This window comes from Bos indicus x Bos taurus, chromosome 10 (assembly GCF_003369695.1).
Source record: "Bos indicus x Bos taurus breed Angus x Brahman F1 hybrid chromosome 10, Bos_hybrid_MaternalHap_v2.0, whole genome shotgun sequence".
NCBI classification, from domain to species: domain Eukaryota; kingdom Metazoa; phylum Chordata; class Mammalia; order Artiodactyla; family Bovidae; genus Bos; species Bos indicus x Bos taurus.
The window spans coordinates 50180949-50204058 of record NC_040085.1 but is presented as its reverse complement, the minus strand read 5'-3'; the positions used below and the strand labels follow the sequence as shown (position 1 = coordinate 50204058).

At 38.2% G+C, this 23110-nt stretch overlaps 1 protein-coding gene across 2 annotated transcripts in view; it reads left to right on the top strand.

Annotated features, from left to right (window-relative positions):
- The first annotated feature begins 6433 nt into the window (after window positions 1-6433).
- UNC13C (unc-13 homolog C) overlaps window positions 6434-23110 on the top strand; it is a 706036-nt gene continuing 689359 nt past the window's right edge. The window contains exon 1 of one of the 2 annotated variants that reach the window (XM_027553963.1): window positions 6434-7178. The gene's annotated coding sequence lies outside the window, so the exon portion shown is untranslated. The remainder of the gene's footprint in view (window positions 7179-23110) is intronic. The other variant, XM_027553962.1, reaches the window with a different exon arrangement.

The following is a 23110-nucleotide window of genomic DNA, read 5'->3' as shown; positions in this document are numbered from 1 at the left end:
TCAGTAATGTTTCCCATCCTTACTGAAGCTTCTACTGAGGTAATTTTCACGGTCCTTGGAGTCATCAGCATATGTTAAATAACTCCTGAAATGCTGGCAAGTCATATGATTTAAAATTTTACTTCTTAATGTTCTCAATAGACAGAAAGAAATCACTGTTGTTTTTTGAATAAAGGAAAACCCAAGAATCATTTATTTATCATGATTATACACAAATATTTTATCTGAGACATTTATTCCTCCTAGTTTTGAATCAGATATCTTAATTCATATAAGAGCTTTATTATCAAGCATGTAAAAATGTCTAATGGGCATAAAATGTTTAGTAAGCAAATATAACCCATCAAAATGATAATTTTTATTTTAGTAAAACCAAGTTGAAATTTGCAGATGGATATCAATAAAGAATAGAAAAGGTAGTATCACATTATCTTGACTTATCTATGACATATGTATGTAGCTTATTAGTCTTCATTGATTTTCTCTTGGTAAAGTTAAGTACGTCTATCATTCTCATATATAAAATGAAAGGGAAAAGTACTAATTAACTGATATGTTCCTCTCTGTTTTAACTTTCTCTGAGTTTATAATTCTAACCACATGGTTCATTAGTCCCACAAAACAATTGGAGAAAAAAAGGAATAGAATACAGATATTGAGCATATAGTATATATAAACACAGGAAACTGAAGCTTAGGTAGGGTAACAAAACTGATATAAGATCATACAGGAAGAAAGCAGCAGAGCTATGAGTAAGAGCTTTGGTATCCTAAAACTTATATTAAAAAAAATATTTAAAAAATACTTCTCTGAAAACTATACCATGATGAATGTAAGGCAGGCTAGTAACAGCAGAAAATGATGACAATAATATCTGTTAAGAAGTTTGATAACATATTAATTCAGTTCACTCAGTCATGTTCGACTCTTTGCAACTCCATGCACTGCAGCACTCTAGGCCTCCCTGTCCATCACCAACTCCTGGAGCTTGCTCAAACTCATGTCCACTGAGTCAGTGATGCCATCCAACCATCTTATCCTCTGTCGTCCCCTTCTCCTCCTGCCTTCAATCCTTCCCAGCATCATCAGGGTTTTTTCAAATTAACATGTTAATTATTACTAGCTAATATTTATGAAGTCCCTACTACATGTCTCGTGTTTACCAAACTGCTTTACAGGGACTCTCTCACTTGATTCATCAGCAAGAGTGTGAATAGGGGTTATTTTCATACAATTTTATAGATGAAGTAACTAAAATTTAAAGAGGTTAAGACATGTTAGGGCTAATGTTAGAAACATGGCACTGTGATTCCGGCCTCAGAACTTTTCGATGTTGTGTTGTATCACTAAATCCTAGTTCCCTGAAATCAACAAAAATCAAAAAAAATAAGGAAAAGAAAAACTTTCTATTCATCCAAATACTGTGTCTTTTTAGCAGATTAGAACACCTTCAAAGATACCTTCATCTGATGATTTATTTGCTTGAGTACAGTGCTGATGCTAATTTTACCAAAGGAAAATTAAAAAAAAATAGTACATCAGAATAAAAATATAAGTGCTATCATGCCAAATAGCATTTGATATTGAATGATCATTCAAAGTCTAATGATCATTACCCAAACAGAAATATTCTAAGAGAGCATCTGTTTCAATAATTTTACTCCCTTTATTTATTAAAAAATTTACAAAGTTTGTTGTCGATTATGGTGTTAAACAAATACCTGTCAGCTCCTTCCCTTGAAACCAGTCTTAAAATAGGAGTTGAATGGCTGACTTGTAATCTAGTCGCCATCATTTCCAAGTTCTGTACAATCAGGTAAGTCAGAAAAATAGCCTTTTTGAGTTTCTGTTTCATCATTTTAGTATGAGACCAATAACAAGACCACTGGGTCTTGCAGGTTTTTAAAAGATGAGTATCAAATGACAAATGTATGTAAAAAGCCTTTGTAAGGGTGTTAAACTTCAGACATTTTTATGGTGTTATGGACTCCCCACTGTTGTAATATGCAGTTAGAAGGTTTAATCTGGCACATAAATATGAGACAGCTGGTGTGAACTAAGGATGCCATTTGGACCAAGGAACAGAACAAAGCTAATTGGCTACACGGGAACTCAACCCGTGTCCTTAGCCTCATTAACTCTGTGCTCTACTAACTAAGCACACTGTTACTCACACAACCTGCCTTTCACGAGCCTGGATTTCATCTGGGCGTTGATGACATAAAGATGAGTGACCCCGATCTTGGTCCTCGAGTGACATTCTAGCATGCAGTGTCAGGCAGATGCATAAATAAATAGGTAACATACTTTATAATAAACTAATGCTGTAGTAGAGATTTATAAAAATGTTAAGAAGGCCTGGAGAAGAAAACTACCAATGTTGACAAAGGAAGTATGGTATTCTCATCTTGTTATTGAATTTGTAGAACCCAACATTTTTACATCTTAAAACACTTAAGTGCACTAAAATCTATATGTTAAATAATTTCCTTATTTGGAAATTTCAAAGGTACGTTTTCCTTTCTTTCTTCCCACTTTTCCCTTCCTCCCTCCATCCCTCTCTCTCTTCTTTTTCCTTAACAGTAAACATTTAATATGTTACAGTGTCTGTGGGTCAGAAATTCAGGAATATCTTAGCTTGGTGTTTCTGCCTTAGGGCTTCTCAGGTGGCTTCATTCAGCATGTCAGCAGGGGCTGTAATCATGTCAAAACTTGAACGTGGCTTTCAATTTCAGCTTTCATAATGGCTTGTGCACATGAAATTTGGCAGGGTGTTTTGTTTCTTATCCAGCTGTTGGCAAGAGACTTTAGTTCCTGGCCATGTTGACTTTCTCCTAGGCTGCTTGAGTGTTCTCATGACATGTTAGCTAGCTTCTCCCAGAGTGAGCAAGAGAGAGTGGGCGAAGGAAGGCTGTGGTATCTGTGTGACCTAGCCTCCAAAGTTATGCACTGATACTTCAGCTCTAAGGTACAGTTTTTAAGTGACCCATAATTTAATGGAAAAGTTTAAGAATAGAACTTAATGTGTGCTTTACCATCATGAAATCAACATTTGATTCTGCAAGTCAACTTAGCGTGTACTTTACTATCATGAAATCAACATTTTGCATATCTTTGCAAGCTGCAATGGATGGCTTATTCCAAAATATTCATTTCCCTATATATCATGCAGTTATACAGAGCTAGAAGCATCAGCTTGCTATTTGAGGTGTAATCAAGTTTATGTCCTCAGGCATCATGGCAGGTCGTCAGTGTTATCAATTCATTTGAATTGATACAGAGAGCCAATGATTGGTCACAGTTGTTTTTTTTTTTTTTTTTTTTTTTTAATATTGACATCCAGTGATTGGCTCCCAGTTCCCTGAAACAAAGAATGAAGACTTCTGGAAAGCCGAAAGTACAATTCAGTTCACACAAGCTGATTTATGCTTTTTCAAGAATTCTTTTGTTGCTTAAAGCCAAGTGCGCTGGCAATAACAGAGTTATACAAAAATAGCCCTTTTACTCGATCTTTTTGGTTTAGTCAAGCTTTACTACCAATAAAAAATGACCAATGATCCAGACAGCTTGCTTTTCTCACACCTGAGCCATAAATGAGACAAATGATCTGGCCTAGCTTATGTCCTAGGATATGGGAGATGAATAGTACCCTCAAGGTTTTATCCATTCTGAAATTACAGCTGAAAGAATTAGAAGAAAATAATTTTATTGTCAATCTGTGAGTAAGTTTTGGGACACTATATGTGGAATTGTAGGTATATACATGGAAATCAATTGTTTACTCTCCTGCGTTGTTTACTGTCACTAATCCAAGAATTCCAAAAGCTCTTTGCAGAAACTAATGTGTCTTATTAATAAGCATATGCAGGACTCTAACTCAATGCTGCATTTATATCATAGTGATTATATATTATTCAAATCAGATACTCAGCAGGAAAACTACCCATCAAGTGCTGAGGAAATTCTCTTAGGGAATGCGGTGTCCTTTCAGGTCAATGAAGTCATCAAGGTCTGCCATTCTTTCCAGTTGTGACACATTTTACTAGCAGCTGGTGTCCCTCAGATACATGATTCCTGTCACTTTCAGAGATGTAAACCATTTCTGTGTTGAAACATATAACCAGAATGTTGATGATTAAAGCGAAGCAATGCCATTTATCAGAACACACACACACACCTGCTTTGGAGCATTCCTCTTAAAAACAGACTGACAATTATTAACCCCGTTACTGTTTCCTCTGTGAGTATATTTGAATTAGGACAGTATTTTTCACACCTCTTTTCATTATACTACATAGTACGTTCTGGACACCACTCAGTTAAGATCCTCTTGTATTTTCTTCTGTAGGTTTAAACATTTAAACCACTGGTGTGTGTGTGTGTGTGTGTGTGTGTGTGTACCTGCACATGTGGTCACTCGGTCATGTCTGATTCTTCACTACCCCATGGACTATAGCCTGCCAGAGTCCTCTGTCCATGGGATTATCAAAGCAAGAATACTAGAGTGGGTTGCTATTTCCTCCTTCAGAGGATCTTGCCAACCCAGGGATTGAACCCTTGTCTCTCTCATCTCCTGCATTGGTAGGTAGATTCTTTACCACTGACATTATATCCCACTTTATTGAGGACTTATATATATATATTGCACTAGGCTGGGTGCTGGAGGCTCCCAGCTGGTGATGGCCTCAGTGCTTTGTTCTGGGTAATGCACACCAGAACAAGAAGAAAAAGGACTCTGTGAATAGGTGTTCTTTTCTCTATGTATTAAAGGACACTCTTCAAAACTGTGTATTGGCTAGCCTGAATTTTTCTGTATAAAAAGTCAGGTTTTGCCCTACAATCCTCTTTCAGGTCTAAGAGTTTTCCTTTGCTGCTGTTGAGTGCTAACAGCCGGGGGCAGCAGAGCTTTGTCCTGGCAGCCACTCTGGTGCTGCTAAAGGTGGGGATCATACTGCCCCAGTGTTTGCCCCCTGATGCAGCTCCTTAGACTTTGAGCAGCTGCTTGAGTCCATTAACAGTCACTTAAGCAGCAGGTAGAGAAAGTTGTGCTGTTATGAATTAAAGGTGGGACTGAGAACTGGGAAGGGCTTGGCTACCAGCACCTGATACACACACACACACACACACACACACACACACACACACACACACATGGTGTTAAATTTAGGGACAGTTTTTTAAAACAATCATAGAGATATTATTTGGTTGTCATATACAGAAGATTGAATGATTTTTGCCATAAGTTTTGCCAAAAATGTGATATCAAGCTTAACTCTTCATTTTGCTAGCAGCTATTCATTGTATAGTAAATATGTAGGCAAGAACAGTCATTTCTAAAGTTGATCACTTTAGAATAGCCATCCTTAATGGAATGCTGCTACTGCTAAGTCACTCCAGTCGTGTCCGACTCTGTGCAACCCCATAGACAGCAGCCCACCAGGCTCCCCCGTCCCTGGGATTCTCCAGGCAAGAACACTGGAGTGGGTTGCCATTTCCTTCTCCAATGCATGAAAGTGAAAAGTGAAAGTGAAGTCACTCAGTCGTGTCCGACTCTTCTCGACCCCATGGACTGCAGCCTACTAGGCTCCTCCATCCATGGGATTTTCCAGGCAAGAGTACTGGAGTGGGGTGCCATTGCCTTCTCCACCTTAATGGAATAGCTATCCTTAAATGTACTGAAAAGTGGCATACAAGTCTGGGTCTGTCTATGCTTCTTATATTGTTTATCTCAGCTGATAGTTGAGTGTTCAGTCCTGGAACCATCCTCCTATTTTTCCAAAAAGCTGAGAAAAGTAACTAGGAGAAAGCCAGCAGACCAGATGCAGTCTAAAACCTGCAAATTATTCCAGGACTTAAGCTTCTTGAAGGCTCTATTTTAAGATCCTTACTTTTTTGTGTTTGTTTCAACAGGAGGGTTAGAGGATAGAAAATGCTTTATTGATAGAAAGTGGGAGCTGTTACTCCCCCCACCTCCTCCACTCCTCAAAACTAAAAAAGCAAGCAAGGCCATTCAGTTCCTTGCCAGATCTGTAAAAGCTCATATCAAATGGGAAGGCATTATTTCTAAGTGAGAAGCAAAACCTCTGTATCACTCTAAGTTTTCAACCATTTCCCACTTTGACGTGTGTGTGTGTGTGTGCGCGCGTGTGTGTGTTTAATTCAGATTTTTGAGCAATCACCTTCAGATGGATTTCCACACATTAAAAAGAGGAAAACCACCCGAACTGAGATCTCAGCATCTCCTCCCTGTAAATAGGGGGATCTGTTTAGCTGCCTCTTGGTGGCTAACTGGGAATTATACTGTGTGCAGTGTACTTCTCATAATCCCAAGCAGAGCCAACTACACCTACACCAGTGATTACTACATTATCTGTTACCAAAGAGGCTGCAAACGCGGCCAGCCCAACCGACCGTAGGACTGGCTCCTAGGTCATCACTCCGATACCGAGAAAATTAGGCAGAGGAAGCGCCAGCATTAGAGGCGTCTTCCCTAGAGATGAAGCTGCGCCCCACACAGTTAGTTGTCAGTGCGGTGGTGACAGCCACACCTGGCAGAGGCCACAGCGCATCTCTTGAGAGCAGGGGCTGTGGCTCGGCCCAGAGTCGCTGCTGGGTGCAGCGGCGGCGGCGGCGGTAGAAGGAGCCGAGGCGCTATGGATAGAGGAGCCTGGGGATCGCAGCGTCTGTGCTGCATTCCCCAAAGCGGCCGCGGCAGCGCTTGGGAAGTTCCCAGCACGCACTCAGCCCCGCTGTTCCTCACCCTCAGTTGTTGATGAGCCTGGGCGCTCCTCAACGCGCGGGGAGACAACCCCTTCTGCTTTCTTAGAGACAGAGATGAGAAATGAGCTGCCGAAGGAATCTGGCAAGGAGGAGAGTGAAAGGCAGTTTGGTGCCAGCAGCTAAGTTGTAGAATTGCTTTGGAGGCTGCCCCGGGAGCACAAGAGAATTTGACAAGAACAGACACCGTTGCAGACCCCAGGCGTGCCTGATTGCACTTGAGTCAGATCGCTGGGACGCAGCCTTCGCTCCAACTGTCTGTGGCCGAATAAAGGGAAGGAGACTAGAAACGGGATTGCAAAGTGATATTCCTGAAAGGAAAACACAGACACTCGAAAAGGAGGGGAGGGGGGAACAGCCCAGCTGGTGTGTGCATTTTTTTTTAAAGGAGAATCCCTCAGGTATGTTCTCTTTTTCTCCATCAGCGCTGCCTCATCTGCATGGGATTATGTGTGTGTCTTTCCTGGTCGACTCTTTTTGTCTGCACTTTAATTCACAACCAGGGGGTTCTCCTAGTATAGTAGATGAATTTATCAATGGTCAGCTCTCCTGTGTTTATAATATGGTTGGTTCTGTTGAGGATTATAGACTTCTCAGGCATTGCTTTATGTTAAATGCAGAATGATAAATGATTGCTTAGTTTCTGCTCAACTTTCAGGGGAAGATCTGCTCAGGGAAAAACAAAACTGAGATAAAAGGCTAGGGCATTCTCTAAACCCTTGGGATTCAGGGGAAGGATGAGGACTAAACAGTAAAGAAAAGTTGAGGGCTTCTAGGAAGGGGTTAAAAGCCAAGATGTCATAGACTAGCATTGTTGCCACCCAGGTGTTTTTCCAGCTCAGCATCCAGTCTGGAGCAAACTGAGCTTTATCAGTGGTTCTGCATTTCCACCTCTTGATCAGTCCTTCAAGATAAAGATCCTGCAGATTGGCTTTCAAAAGATGAAATGCTTTAATTGTGTACTTGGTTCTGTTTTACAATTGTTCTACCCTGCTGAAGGAGGCAGTCTAAAAAAAAAAAAAAATCGCTCTGCTCCAACAGCTTGAGTAAACCCGAACTTCTGCAATTACATCATCGATACACTTGTATAATAAAGAGAAAAACAGATTATGGTAACAATAGTAATGTTGACTGCCTTTAGCACCTGGGCTGAGATGACAAAGCTCAAAGTCACTTTTCCGTATTAGGCTTTTAGAGGAAAAAAGGAAAGTGGTGGGTGAGTAGCAGACATAAAATGAGTTTTTGAAAATACCTTGTATTTCTTTAAAAACCTAAGACTATAAGTTTATCTCATTTTTAATTAATAATAAATGTAGTGCTTTAAAAATAATCTTGACATCTTTTACACTTAAATATAGTATTATCATGAAAGAGGGTAAAATTAGTAGTACATTAAACATATATGTATTTTAATTCAATGAGCTTTACTAGGAGAGAGAAACAAGAGAATGATAAAGTTTGCTACTTTTTAATATATCAAAGTATTTTATTTTTAAGTGTTTTGTTAATACAGAGAGTTCATGCCAAAGCTGTAAGACACTGATTTTTAATTATTGGTCCTATTTTATTTATGGTTTAAAAGTACAAATGAAATAGAAGTACATGGGATTTAAATTACAATTTATGCATACTGTAAAGTAAATCACCACCCTGCTCTTTTAAAACTAAAACCTCATTTTTGCCAAATGGTAACCATCTGGAGTGCCGATTTGGGCCACCTAGCAGAATGAGGAAATTAGTTGTTTCAAAATTCCACACATTACTGTAATAACATCATCAAAACATGGTAAGCAACTGCCATCAGTTCCTGGGTCAGAGAAGTGATTTGGAAGGTGGACAAAGAGTTGAATTTATGAGTGGAAAAAATTGTGAATTTCTTCTGTGTTGACATCTTACGGGGAATGTTATAATATTTATAGATGAAACACTATAGCAGAAATACAACAGTAGTTTTATTGAGTCCATTAAAGGATTATTTTTCAAAGAAGTGAGTAAACCGAGCTAAGATAATTGAAAAGAATATTAGAACTCTCATTTGCCAAGTTTCCTTTTCATACAAGAATGGAGTTCTGTTGAAAAAATAATTTTTATGAATTATTTTATTGGAGGATAATTGCATTGTAATATTTTGTTGGTCTTTGCCATATATCAACATGAATCAACCATAGGTATACATTCTCTCCTCCCTCTTGAACCTCCCGCTCATCTCCCAACCCATCCCATCCCTCTAGGTTTTGAAAGAGGATAAACAGGTATGGTTTATTTCCTAGTATTTCATTATTCATTGTTAGGCTTCCATTATAGAATATGGTAACTTCTTCCAGAAATTGTCATCAACACATGATTCAATAAATCCATGCCTCCATGAAATATGAGGTAAACATGTTAGATAAGCCTAGAGAATCCACTTTTCATATGCCTATTATTAACAAATTATTTACATTTCTAGGCCATCTACCCCTTTCTGTGGTTGTTAGTCTTAAATAGTGAAGTAAATGTGTGATGCATGGATCTACTTGTTTAAGAGAACATGGAACATTGTAAACAGATGGCAACTGAGGTGATTCCTTTTTCAAAGACAAATTATATGAAGTATGTGTGTGTGTGAATGTGTGAGAGAGAGAGAGAGAGAGAGTGTGTATGTGTGTGTGTGTGTGTAGGGGTCAGTTGAGAAGGAAATAGCTTTTGTGTCTTGGATGATTTAGGACAAATCTGTGATTTTGAATATCTTTTTGTCAGTACTCCACTTATTTTTATTTCTATTGACCTACTCAGTTAATGCAATGCATACACCCACTGTGAGTTTCCTTGGGCATTCTGTTACCTGCACATTATCGTCCACTTTTAATACCATCAATTTCTATTGTTCCTTCTTTCCGTTCCATTCTGTCTACTATGGAAGAACTTTCTCTAGAATCTCTGAAATGTGAGAATCATCTTCCCACCTGAAAAAAGAACTGTCTTTCAGCTAGAAATTTTGAGATTTTAGAAATATATATGCCAAATTTATTTCTAAAACACACTTTTACAGGTAGAAACTCACTTTCTAACTGTATTATGACTTAAAACCTAATATCAACTTGCTTGAAACCATACATTTAAAACGTCATTCAGCAACAATTTTAAGTTCAAGGCATTAACTTTGCATCTGTTGTTGCTGTTGTTACAAATCCTTCTGTCTCTTAAGTTTTCTGTGCTTGGATGGCTAAGCTCCAATTCCCTTCTAGCTTAAAAAAGGGGGGATTTATTAATAGCCCTCTCAGTCTGTAGCTTTTGAGCATGCAGAAGACTGAGCTCCCACTTCTGTAATCTCTATGGAGATAATGATGCCACAGCAGTGCTTGCACCATTTGTCTTTTAAAGCGTAGTTAGGAGGACAGGTGGCATTGGAGCCTGGAGAATGAAAGTCCTCCAGAGGAGAAGTGGAAATGAAGACACGCAGCCACTTCTCGTTCTCTTGTGAAACTGACCCAATAGGCATGTATATTTCGCATATCCTCATTACATTGTCCAGTTTAGCCTCAGCATATAGAAATTATTGTAATTTTGATATGGGAGAATATTTTGCATTATTTTGTCTATTTAGAGAATTAAGAAACTATTTTGTGGAAATAAATGTTGGTTAGCAAGATATAAACTCAATTTAAAAAATTATATTCAGGATTCTCAAAGTATTAAAAAAAGTGAAGTATAAAAAAAGTAATCAGAGAAGATGGGTTTCTCTCTAAAATAGTTGCTTGTCTCCCTTACAGTTTCACAACCTTGTCTTTGTCCTGTTTCTTTTCCCAACAATCTCCATGGCCCAAGTCCTATGTAAAACACCTTTTTTCCCCTGAGTATTCTGGCTTTTGAATATCTGGGTGCAGCACGTCTTCTTGGTAGACAAAAAGTGTTTTGGGTGGATATACTTTGTTTCACGTATTGTTCAAGTTGAAATAGCCTACTCTAGAAGTAACTTTCCCAGGCTTTTTATACTTAAGGATGGGGAAGAAAAGAAGAAGAGCAAGCTAGGGATAACCATTTCTATTGTACAGATGTTTCTGTTGTACGTGCCTGATGACAGGCATGATCACTAAGTTGGGTTTCTGAGACAGGAAATGTAAATTTGATCCTAGAAAAACTGAGGGAAGAACAAACATGCTTTGAATCATGTCTTTGTGAAGTGATACGTAACTGAAAAACCTAAACAATTGCTTTATTTATGGGAACTACTTAGTCAAAATTGCTAATCAGAGAACTAAAGCACACATTCTAATGAGAGTTCATTGCTTTTTGCTTTCTAGTAGAAAATACTGGAGTTGGTCAAATCCAAGTTCGGTCTCTAGCTGGCTGGGTAAACTCAGGCTATCATTTCCTAGCGTTGATTTCCTTCTCTGTAATGAAAGACTTAACTGATGCTCCTGGAGACTCAGTTTTCAGACCTGAAATTCTATAAAATCTATGTAATGCAGACTCCATATGGTCAACTCCATTTGAAATGTAGCTACAGAATTACTTGACTCCAATTCATTTTTCCCAAGGCTTATAAATGTCATTTACCTGCTTGATAAGTCAAAGAACCTGTATGGATCTTTTTTGCACTTTTAAGAAATCTGATAGCTTATTTTCCTTCACACAACTAGGTTATGATAAGTATTGTTTTATTAATATTCCATATGACCTCATATTTTATATAAGGCCCTGTATTTGAGAGTCATAAAATATTTGCTCATAAAATATTTGCTGCAGCTTTGATAGATGTTGAAATCCTGCCACATTAACAAGAAATATGGCATTTGGATACTTAGAATAACTTTGAATCATTCATAGAACAGTTTTGTTGAGAGGTTTTATAAATAAAGTGAGTGCAAATACCCTACTTAGTCATTTGAATAGATTTACTCTCCTTCCAGCTGTCTTCTTCTGTATGGGCACACTCATGAGAACATGCTAGAAAAAAGGGGATTGAGGGGCTCTCTCATGGCTGAAGGCAGAGCATCGGAGATTTTATATTTCCTTCTTAATTTCCAAAAAGATTGATTGGCAAGAGGCAAAATATGTAAATTAATTTCATATACGTAAAAGTAAAAATTTAATTCTAGTTGTTTCTTAGAAAGTGATCTATAGGATTCCCAACAGAGTGTCAAAATATTCTTGGACAATAGGTGAAGAACATCTTTTGATATAGTAGATGATAAGACATATAATCAGAGAAGGCAATGGCACCCCACTCCAGCACTCTTGCCTGGAAAATCCCATGGATGGAGGAGCCTGGTGGGCTGCAGTCCATGGGGTCCTTAAGAGTCGGACACAACTGAGCGACTTCACTTTCACTTTTCACTTTCATGCATTGGAGAAGGAAATGGCAACCCACTCCAGTGTTCTTGCCTGGAGAATCCCGGGGACGGCGGAGCCTCATGGGCTGCTGTCCATGGGGTCGCACAGAGTTGGACACGACTGAAGCAACTTAGCAGCAGCAAGACATATAATGTTTGATGGATAAATACAACAAGTTACAATAAACACATACATTGGTTGCTGCCTTCCTCCTCTTAGCCTTGAGTGTGAGTGTTCTCTTGATCCTCTCTGTCTATTCACTATTTTGGTGAGCTGAATTTATTTAGGGACATCTACTTCATTGAGGTGAATTACACTAAGGTGTTCCCACCAAAATTGAGAGAATCAGCTCTTCCAGTTTCTCCCAAACAGCTCCTTTTCCTGATTTCCTCAACCTCTCAGGCTCAAATCTCAAGTCATCATCACTGCCTTATACTCCCTCATGTCCTATATTCAGTTACTAATCACATGTATTCTCTGTATCATTTCTAGCCATGTATTCTTTCCTTGCCCTGTTGGCACCACCTTAGTTCAAGTTCCTGTCACTTTACAATCAGAATACTGCACTAATCTTCCAATTGTTCTGTCACGAGCCTCTCCTCTGAGCATCTGTTCTGCATACTACTGCCAGATTCATTGTCCTAAAAAATGCCTGGACCATGGCACATGTCACTTTCTGCTCAGAAACTTTCAAGGACATCACATTGTATATGAAATGAAACCTTGAGTATGTAGTGTGAAAAAAATACACCTTTAACAACCATATGCCAGAATGCCTTTTCACTTTACCTTTGAGTTCCTGATCAGTCTCTGCCCTAGTTAAACAGATTACTAATTAAGAGATTGGGTTTAGCATATATACTATTGAAAGTATATATAAAGTAAATAACTAATGAGAACCTACTGTATAGCACAGGGAACTCTACTCAAGGCATTGTGGTGACCTAAATGGGGAGGGAATCCAAAAACAAAGGAGAATATGTTTATGTATAGCTGATTCACTTTGCAGTCCAGTAGAAACACAACACTATAAAGCAACTACGTTCCAATAAATATGAAAAAAAATAGATTGCTCACATTTCCAAATACTGAAACTTTATACAATTCCATCGTACTAAGGTATTTGTATCATTCATTTACTAATGCATCATACACTTTCTCATGAGATTTCACCTTTGTTCTTGACCTGTAGTTTAAATATTTATTCTTGCACACAACTTGAAAAAAATTCTAGCAAGACTATAAACACATTAAGTGTGTAAACTTTGACAAATTACTTAAATTTCTGCTTCTTAACTTTACAACCAGAAAATAATGGCAGCGTAAAGTGTATTGCCTCATAGTTTTCAGGAAGATTAAATGAGATAATATAATTAAGTGTCCAAAGAATACTGGCTATTCTTAATTGTAGTTATGTTCATACTCCTAACTACCTTGTATATAAAATGTACGTGCTTAGTAAATTTGTTTGCTATTGTGCTTAATTTGAATTCTATAATATTATCAGTTACTAAAGGGAAAGACTAATAAGGGGAGACGAGAGGGTGGTATACAAAATAGAATATAACAACAAAAGACTAAAGTCAGAAGGAAAAATTCAAACTTCCACGGTGACTTAAGATAGTAATTTCCTAGCAGTTACATTTAGAGTAAACTAGAATGGCTTTGGATACTCCATTTTTTTTAAATCAAGGGCCCTGAGATTCTAACATTCTTATGTGTATTTTCCATGATACAAAAGGGAGCAAATACTAATTATTTTCTATGTTAGAGCAGATGGGGGTTTCATGAAGAGTCAAACACTGTAAAATGGTCCCAAGAACAAGAAGAGAGATTAGAATATGACCAGTGACCCTATTTTATTCTCATTGTTCAAAGGTCTGACTTTAGGAGGAACTCTGTAAATCTATGGTAAATGTCAGGATCTAGTATCCTAGCAGCTCATGAGCACAAGCACTGAAAGGCAGAAGACATGTAGCTTCAAAAGAGATGGAAGATTAACAGTTAAAACAGGGGAGCTGCCTGCCTGACTTTATCTAGGTCAGAGGCATGTCATAGTGTAGGTCTTTGTCAACTCCCCGTGATGTTTGTCTTCCTGTTCTTAATCAGGGATTCAGGGACTAAGTACTACTTTTTCAGTTTGATGTTTCTAGTCACAGTACTTCCCTCATTGTCTCTAAGTCCCATATCCTTCATTTCATCATTTTTTTTTAATTGGAGTGTATTATAATGTGTTAGTTTCTGCTGTACAGTAAAGTGAATCAGCTGTATGTATACAAATATCATATATTAATGTATATATGTGGAAAATCCCTTGATCTAAATCTTCCCCTTTAACTTCAGCTAATAAGCCAGGATGTGGTCTGCCTCTCTCCTATTTAGGCCAGTGGGACACCCAATTTGTGTCCACATTATTGGTCTTTACCATCCTGGCTTCTGCTTTTATGACATCCAGCCCCCAGTGGATTTAGCAATAGCCACAATTATGTGAAGAAATCCAGAGAATTCCCAACGGTCCTTTTTAGTTTTCTAGAAGGAATTCTTAGAGCATTTGTTTATTCCAAGATGGGAGGCAGTATAGCTGATTATAGACAGCTGCTTTTACTTGTGACAATTTGTTAGAGAAAAATTTCCACCCCAAAAAGAGCAAATGAAGAGTCTGAGCAAAACCTGCATTGAGTTCTTTGGTTGATCTTGAAATCTCTAAATTTCTCAATAATGACGGTGAAAGGAGGGGATGTCAGTTAGGAGGGGCAAAGAATAGCTAACTTTAGAATCTATGGAGAGAAAACTTGAGCGTGGCTTTGAAAGTTTTCTTTGTGAGTTATGAGCTATATAAATATATATATGAAGTGAAGTGAAGTGAAAGTCGTTCAGTTGTGTCTGACTCTTTGTGACCCCATGGACTATTTGGTCCATGGAATTCTCCAGGCCAGAATACTAGAGTGGGTAGCTGTTCCTTTCCCTTCTCCAGGGGTTCTTCCCAATGCAGGGATTGAACCCAAGTCTCCCACATATAAGCATATATATATATATATATATTATGTATGCCCATATGTATATAAATTTATTTATTTTTTTCTTTTTGGTTGTACTGGGTCTCTGTTCCTGCACATGGGCTTTCTCTAGTTGTGATGGGCTGGGGCTACTCTTTGTTGTGATGCTTGAGCTCTAGGAACATGAGGTTCAGTAGTTGCAGCTTGCAGACTCATTAGTCGTGTGAGCCTAGTAGTCATGGCACATGAACTTAGTTGCTTTGTGGCATATGGAATCTTCCTTGGGCCAGGGATCAAACTGGTGTCCCTTGCATTGACAGGCCAATTCTTATCCACTGTACCATGAGAGAAATCCACGAGACTGTGGGTTCAATTCCTGGGTCTGGAAGATCCCCTAGAGGAGGAAATGGCAATGTACTCCAGTATTCTTGCCTGGAGATCCCATGGACAAGACCCTCATGGGCTACAGTCCACAGGATGGCAAAGAATCAGATACGACTGAGAGACTGAGCATGCATGCAATATAAACACTAGTAACTCATGGATTTCTTTCATGGTACTGCTGCTGCTAAGTTGCTTCAGTTGTGTCCGACTCTGTGAGACTCTGCTAAATCTGTGTGACTTAGCAGCAGCAGCAGCAGTACCATGAGAGAAATCCATGAGTTACTAGCATTTATATTGCATGCATGCTCAGTCTCTCAGTCGTATCTGATTCTTTGCCATCCTGTGGACTGTAGCCCATGAGGGTCTGTCTTGTCCATGGGATCTCCAGGCAAGAATACTGGATTACATTGCCATTTCCTCCTCTAGGGGATCTTCCAGAACAAGGGATTGAATCCAAGTCTCCTGCATTGGCAGGCAGATTCTTTACCACTAGGGCCACCTGGGAAGCCAGGTTTTATGTTATCTTTCTCTTCAAACACTTGACACCATAGTTCAGTTCAGTTAAGTCGCTCCGTTGTGTCTATTTGTGAACCCATGGACCACAGCACGCCAGGCCTCCCTGTCCATCACCAACTCCCAGAGTTTACCCAGACTCATGTTCATCAAGTCAGTGATGCCATCCAACCATCTCATCCTCTGTCGTCCCCTTCTCCTCCTGCCCTCAATCTTTCCCAGCATCAGGGTCTTTTCAAATGAGTCAGTTCTTCGCATCAGGTGGCCAAAGTATTGGAATTTCAGCTTCAACATCAGTCCTTCCAATGAACACTCAGGATTGATCTCCTTTAGGATGGACTGGTTGGATCTCTTTGCAGTCCAAGGGACTCTCAAGAGTCTTCTCCAACACCACAGTTCAAAAGCATCAATTCTTCAGCACTCAGATTTCTTTATAGTCCAACTCTCACATACATACATGACTACTAGAAAAACCATAGCCTTGACTAGATGGACCTTTGTTGGCAAAGTAATGTCTCTGCTTTTGAATATGCTGTCTAGGTTGGTCATAACTTTCTTCCCAAGGAGTATGCATGTTTTAATTTCATGGCTGCAGTCACCATCTGTAGTGATTTTGGAGCCCAGAAAAATAAAGTCAGCCACTGTTTCCACTGTTTCCCCATCTATTTCCCATGAAGTGATGGGACCAGATACCATGATCTTCGTTTTCTGAATGTTGAGCTTTAAGCCAACTTTTTCACTCTCCTCTTTCACTTTCATCAAGAGGCTCTTTAGTTCTTCTTCACTTTCTGCCATAAGGGTGGTGTCATCTGCATATCTGAGGTTATTGATATTTCTCCTGGCAATCTTGATTCCAGCTTGTGCTTCTTCCAGCCCAGCATTTCTCATGATGTACTCTGCATATAAATTAAATAAGCAGGGTGACAATATACAGCCTTGACGTACTCCTTTCCCAATTTGGAACTGGTCTGTTGTTCCATGTCCAGTTCTAACTCTTGCTTCCTAACCTGCATATAGGTTTCTCAAGAGGCAGGTTAGGTGGTCTGGTATTCCCATCTCTTTCAGAATTTTCCACAGTTTATTGCTTGATACCATAAGCCTTGATTAATTTCTCTCATAGTTGGTTCCAGTTGTCTGCAGTACAGGCCCCACCCAAAGCTATTAATTGCTGTTTTGTGTGTGGAATATAAAGCTTTCCTCTGTGAGAAAGGAAAATATATTTCTTAGAATGCAGAAAGTGTTAAAAGTCCAGAAGACATAACACTAATTTCAAATCTCAAAATGTAATTATAATTATAAAACTCTAGATGTAGTTTTTAAAAAAATTATAGGAATACAAAGAAAGTATTTGTGAAAATACTTAAAATTTCTGGATGCCTATTTTTAAATTGTTTCTCAGTTAATCCACATATTGTCTCACTTTTCATTGTCAACTCTGGCTCTCAGTTCACTTATCTAAAATGGCAAAACCAATACAATATTGTAAAGTAATTAACCTCCAATTAAAATAAATAAATTTATATAAAACATGTCTCAAGGACAGATTTATTGTAGTGCTAAATACTAAATGAAATGGACCAAAAAATAAATCCTGTTCATATTTTCTTGCAAAAAATGTGTTACTATATGTCTGTGAATATTAATGAGTGATAAAACCAGACTATCTTGAAACTAATGGAGAGATACTATGAACTCCTTTTGATCAAGAATCCAAACACTAGTGAACAATTAACTAATTTGTGACAATATCTTTAGAATAAGGATAGATTATAATAGATATTTATAGGTTATAATGCTATCAAACATTAATATATCTTATGTTTGCAATATTGTACAATAATGATATCATTATAATGACATGGAAGATACTCAAGGTTTCCCCTTAGTGCTTTCCACATTATGAAATATTAATTTATGCTTATTATGATTGAATTTCATTTAATACATTTTAATTATTTGAAATCAATAAGTAGATATGTTGGATGAATTGTCATTTTATATTTAGTTAAATAGCATAGTCTCAATGATGAGGGATGACTGGGTAATTAGACTCCTATTTATTTGATTTGAGAGATAGTAGAAATGACTTTGGAACATAAGTTAATTCCTTTATAGACTGATTATCAGCACTAAGGGAACTGTTATGTCCCAAGATCACAGACCTAGATCTCAACATATTATCTGCATGTGGAAAACAATCAGTCATAAAGAGAGATATAAAAAAATTATTATTGTGGAAAAACCATCTATTTTCTCAAGAAAGCAATTCAAAGCCATTATCCTCCTGAAGGGAAAATAAAACATCAACTCGATGAATGAAAGACAGTACATTTTTCGTATTTCTGAGTACCAGCAGGCTTCTCTTAATTACACATTGCTTAGATCACAACTGAAATAAGTCTGTGGGTCCTGAAGACTCAGCAGGTAACTCAGGAAAAAGGTGGGGCAGGAGTGTCGCAGACAACAGGAGAAAGCCAAACTTGGGTTAAAACGTGTCCACACAATGCACATTTCAGAAACCCCAGGACAGCAAGGTGACCGTGTCTATGTTTCTTTTTCTTGCTGTGTGCCTTAGGCTGCCTGAGGGACAGCTCCTGTCCCTCTCTGATTGAGAGGTGTATATCCTGCCTCTTGAACTGCTGCCTTTGTCTTAAACTAGAAGGCAATGGCACCCCACTCCAGTACTCTTGCCTGGAAAATCCCACGGGCGGAGGAGCCTGGTAGGCTGCAGTCCATGGGGTCGCGAAGAGTTGGACATGACTGAGCGACTTCACTTTCACTTTTCACTTTCATGCATTGGAGGAGGAAATGGCAGCCCACTCCAGAATTCTTGCCTGGAGAATCCCAGGGACGGGGGAGCCTGGTGGACTGCCGTCTATGGGGTCGCACAGAGTCGGACACGACTGAAGTGACTTAGCAGCAGACAAACTACACAAAACTTGTAGTCTAGGGAATTCCTTCTGGGTTGATTACAGAGCTGTGAACAGGTTTTGCAGAAGTGAAACAAATTCAGTTTCAGACAAGAGGTGTCTGGGTGGTTTTACCATGTAGTGACCTGTGCAGAGAACAAAGGACTTGGCTTTCCCAGCACCTCTCTCCCTCACCATCAAGTTGGGTCTGAATTTCCAGTGCCTTTCTCTTCACAGGCTGGTGAGCTCCTTGAGGACAAGGCTGATGTCATTTTTATTCTTCCTGCAAAACTGGTAGAATGCTTACAGACATTAGTTGCAAAGGAAAGAAAGAACTAATAAATGGAAAGGGTTCAGATGGAGTATGAAAATAGCAGTTTTCTGTGTTTGAGATTATTAACAATAAAAGATAATGCTTAAAAGATTCTTTCTTGGTAGCTCATTTCAAAAAGAGGGGATGACATAGATTACGATTATTGATCAGAGAGAATATTCCAGGCAGTGAATGTTGTGGGTCAAGAGGAGATAACAAAGTCATAAATGGAGGAAAGCAAGCTGTTTTGTTGCTATTTAAGAAGCCTTTGGTCACTTTCGTAGGCTCTGCAGAAGGAATGTGCAAATTAATAAATAGAGGATCTGCCATCAAAAGCTCTTAGGTCTATTGGGGGAGGGAAAAGTAAATACAAATTATTATACAGAGAATGAATTAAGGGTAGGCTGCCAAAGTAGTGAATGTGAATGCGGGCTAAGCACAAACTACAAATGGAAGGAATGAATTATAAGACTCCCCATTGCAACAGTAATGGTCTGATGAGGAGGAAATGAAAGTACAGTCTATTCAAGCAAAGACGTAAAGAAATATCTTGGGAGAGAGTATACAGTAATGAGTTAGGGCTGTTGGGAGGTCTGAATTTCATGGAGTAGGCATTAAGGAGTCACTTTTTCGTGAAATAGGTTGGATAGAAAATACTGTTGTTTATTAAAATTGCTTGCTTAATTAATTCTCCTTGTTAATGTATTTATTATTATCAACTTATTAATAAATAATTTACTAATTCTGATTTTACAGAGGTCCTAGTGGCTCAGTAGTAAAGATTTCATGTGTCATTATAGCAGGTGCAGGAGACTTGGGTTTGATCTCTGGGTCGGGTGATTCCCCAGAGGAGGGCATGCAAACCACTCTAGTATTCTTGCCTGGAGAATCCCATGGACAGAGAAGCCTGGCAGACTAAAGTCCATGGGGTCGCAAAAAGTCAGACACCACTGAGCATGCAGGCAGGGGCTGTTTCTGTTTTGCCCACCATTGTGTCCCCAAACTTAGTGCAGATCACAACCATAGCTAGTGTCCAATAAAAATTTGTTGGGTGAATGAAGAAAGTGCTGTTATCTCCACATTATTGGTACTTTTAAAAATGTTGACTCCAAATTTGTAAATAGTTAGATTTCTTTTGAATATATCTTTTAGTTTTTAATCTGCATAGAGCACCATGCACCACCATGCAAGAACTGGTGTTATAAAGAATTGTCTTTTAAAGAAGAAGCCCAGAGCCATATTAGGGAGAGAAGATATAGGCAGGTACCATCTTGGTGAGAATAGAACATTAGAGGATATATTGAGCTGTCCCTTTAATGTCAGCATATTGTTCAGTATTTTGGAGTCTGTTGAATAAGTACCTTGTCTCCAAACTGTGATCAGATATATCTCACCTGAACATTTTGGTTCAGTCTGCATTTATCAGTGAAGGCAAAGTTATACAACCTTAATTACAGTCTTGGGAAACTGTCAGCAAATTCCAATTAACAAGTATTGCTTAATTGTTAAAGAAAAATTAGGTAATCTTTCTTGGTTTTTGCCTGAAATAATATCCTGGTAAGAAATTCAGGGATATAAATACAAAAACAATAAATTAGTTAATCATTAGCCCAAACAATTCCTAAAGACACCAAGGCAGGGCAGTAGTCTTAAATTAAAACTGTAACTCCTCATGCTTCCCCTGTTTTGCCGTTAAATCTATAGATTTCTTCTTTGCCAAACCTAGGATTTGTGCTTTGTTTATTATGGAATATAAAGCCTGTTTCTTTTTCTTTTTTTAACTGTTGAATACAAACACAACCCAAACACAAACTACAGGGAGAATTATTTCTTATGTTCAGAGGTCCCTTAATTTATATACCATATAGGTTTTTAAATTATCTGCAAGTTAATATCAATGTTAAATTTTCTAGGGAGCTAGCTTTTTGTTTTCTGTAAAACTGTGCAAAGTACCTTTGTAAAGCACGTATCAATCCATTGACTTACTTGCTTTTTAAGTATTAAATTGCTTATATTGAAACATAACTGGACTTTTTTTTTTTTAAACAGTGACAGCATGGTCACTGTGTCCTCTGTTTTTAAAAGGAGCTGTCCCAGGTAAGAAGATGTAACACGGCAATGGCCCAGCATCTCTGATTTGGTGGAGATCTCCAGAATTATTACAATATGGAAATCAGGGGAAACATTGGGCTGAAGAGTCTAAGACCACATTCACGTTTCTTTCTGTGATTCTGACTGCTGTCCCTAAGCAGGGTTTTAAGGTAGGGATTATTTAATTGAGGAAGGACACATAAAGGAAGAACAGACCAGCTTGTCCAAAGGGCAAACAAATCATAACAAATATGAAGTCTCTCCACCTCCTCACCTTCACTCAGTTCCCCTTCTGCCTTTCCTCCATTCTTTTCTTTAAGAAAAAAATGTTTTTCCATCTGTCTATTAAAGCATACCTATTTTGTTTCTCATTTCCTTACATGTTTGGCATGTTTAAAATTATCCTAAATAAGCAGATAATTATTTCATGAATCCACAGAATCATCTGTGAAAGAGAGACCAAGAATAAATAATGAATGATAGAGCTTTCAGGAGAACCCAACAAAAGATTACTGCTAAGTCACTTCAGTTGTGTCTGACTCTGTGTGACCCCAGAGACGGCAGGCCACCAGGCTCCCCTGTCCCTGGGATTCTCCAGGCAAGAACACTGGAGTGGGTTGCCATTTCCTTTTCCAATGCATGAAAGGGAAAAGTGAAAGTGAAGTCACTCAGTCGTATCCAACTCTTAGCGACCCCATGGACTGCAGCCTACCAGGCTCCTCCGCTCATGGGATTTTCCAGGCAAGAGTACTGGAGTGGGGTGCCATTGCCTTCTCCAAACAAAAGGTTAGGAAGATTAAATATAGAGCAAGAGGACAGGGACCGCCAAGCCTTCTGCTGGCCAAAAAAGTGGTGACAGAACTCTAGCTTCAGTGAGATATTCAATATTTGTTTATAAAGGATTTATTGGAGGCCTACCTAAGTGTTATGTAATAAAATTTTAAATCTTTTATTTTTAAAATCTTTCAATAGTGATATATGCACATATCTTTCTTATTTCATACCCTCTTCCAAAAATTATGTTTTCTTCATAGTTTTCTTTTTATTGTGTAAATGATTCAAGTTGAACATGACCAATACACAAATATTTTAAAGGAAAAAATATTAGATGTGTTGGAAGTAGTAAATTATTTTCTATTTATTTGGTAAGATTTCAGGGCCATGATGTTTTATGTTTGAGAAACGAAAACAATATAACCTTTATCCTTCTACTCCAGGATGCTGATGCTTTGTTAGTCTAAAATTCTTCCAAATATCTAAGAAAAATAAATAATTTACATAGCATCAGTTTTTAACATCTGTAGTCATTAGATTCTTTCCTGAAAATTGTGGTAGGTCAGGTAAGACCTGAGTAATTGAATACTTGCAGGAGGCCTTGAGAAAATGCAGCAGAAAAGGTAAACAAAGATGAGGCCAAGTAGCTGGTAACTGAATACATACACTTCACAAGCTTTGTATATGTCGGGCTAGGCTTTTCTGTGCCCCTCAGTTCCAAGGCTCAGACCAACTGACTGAGAACTTCATCAGCTGCTAGGAAATATTTGATTTAGAATAGTGTTCCATATTTGGACACAGCTGGGACTTGAAGAATCTGCCTTGGAGATGCAGTTTCTAATAAAGATCCATCAATAATTAATTCCTTAAATTCTGTACAATATATCAGTACAAGGCATTTTCAGTAGAATATTTATTACATTTATATTTAGTGTATTCAGTAGTATATTTAAATAGACAATCAGGCAGTTTATTTTATTTTTTAAAATTTATTTATTTTAATTAGAGGCTAATTACTTTACAATATTGTATTGGTT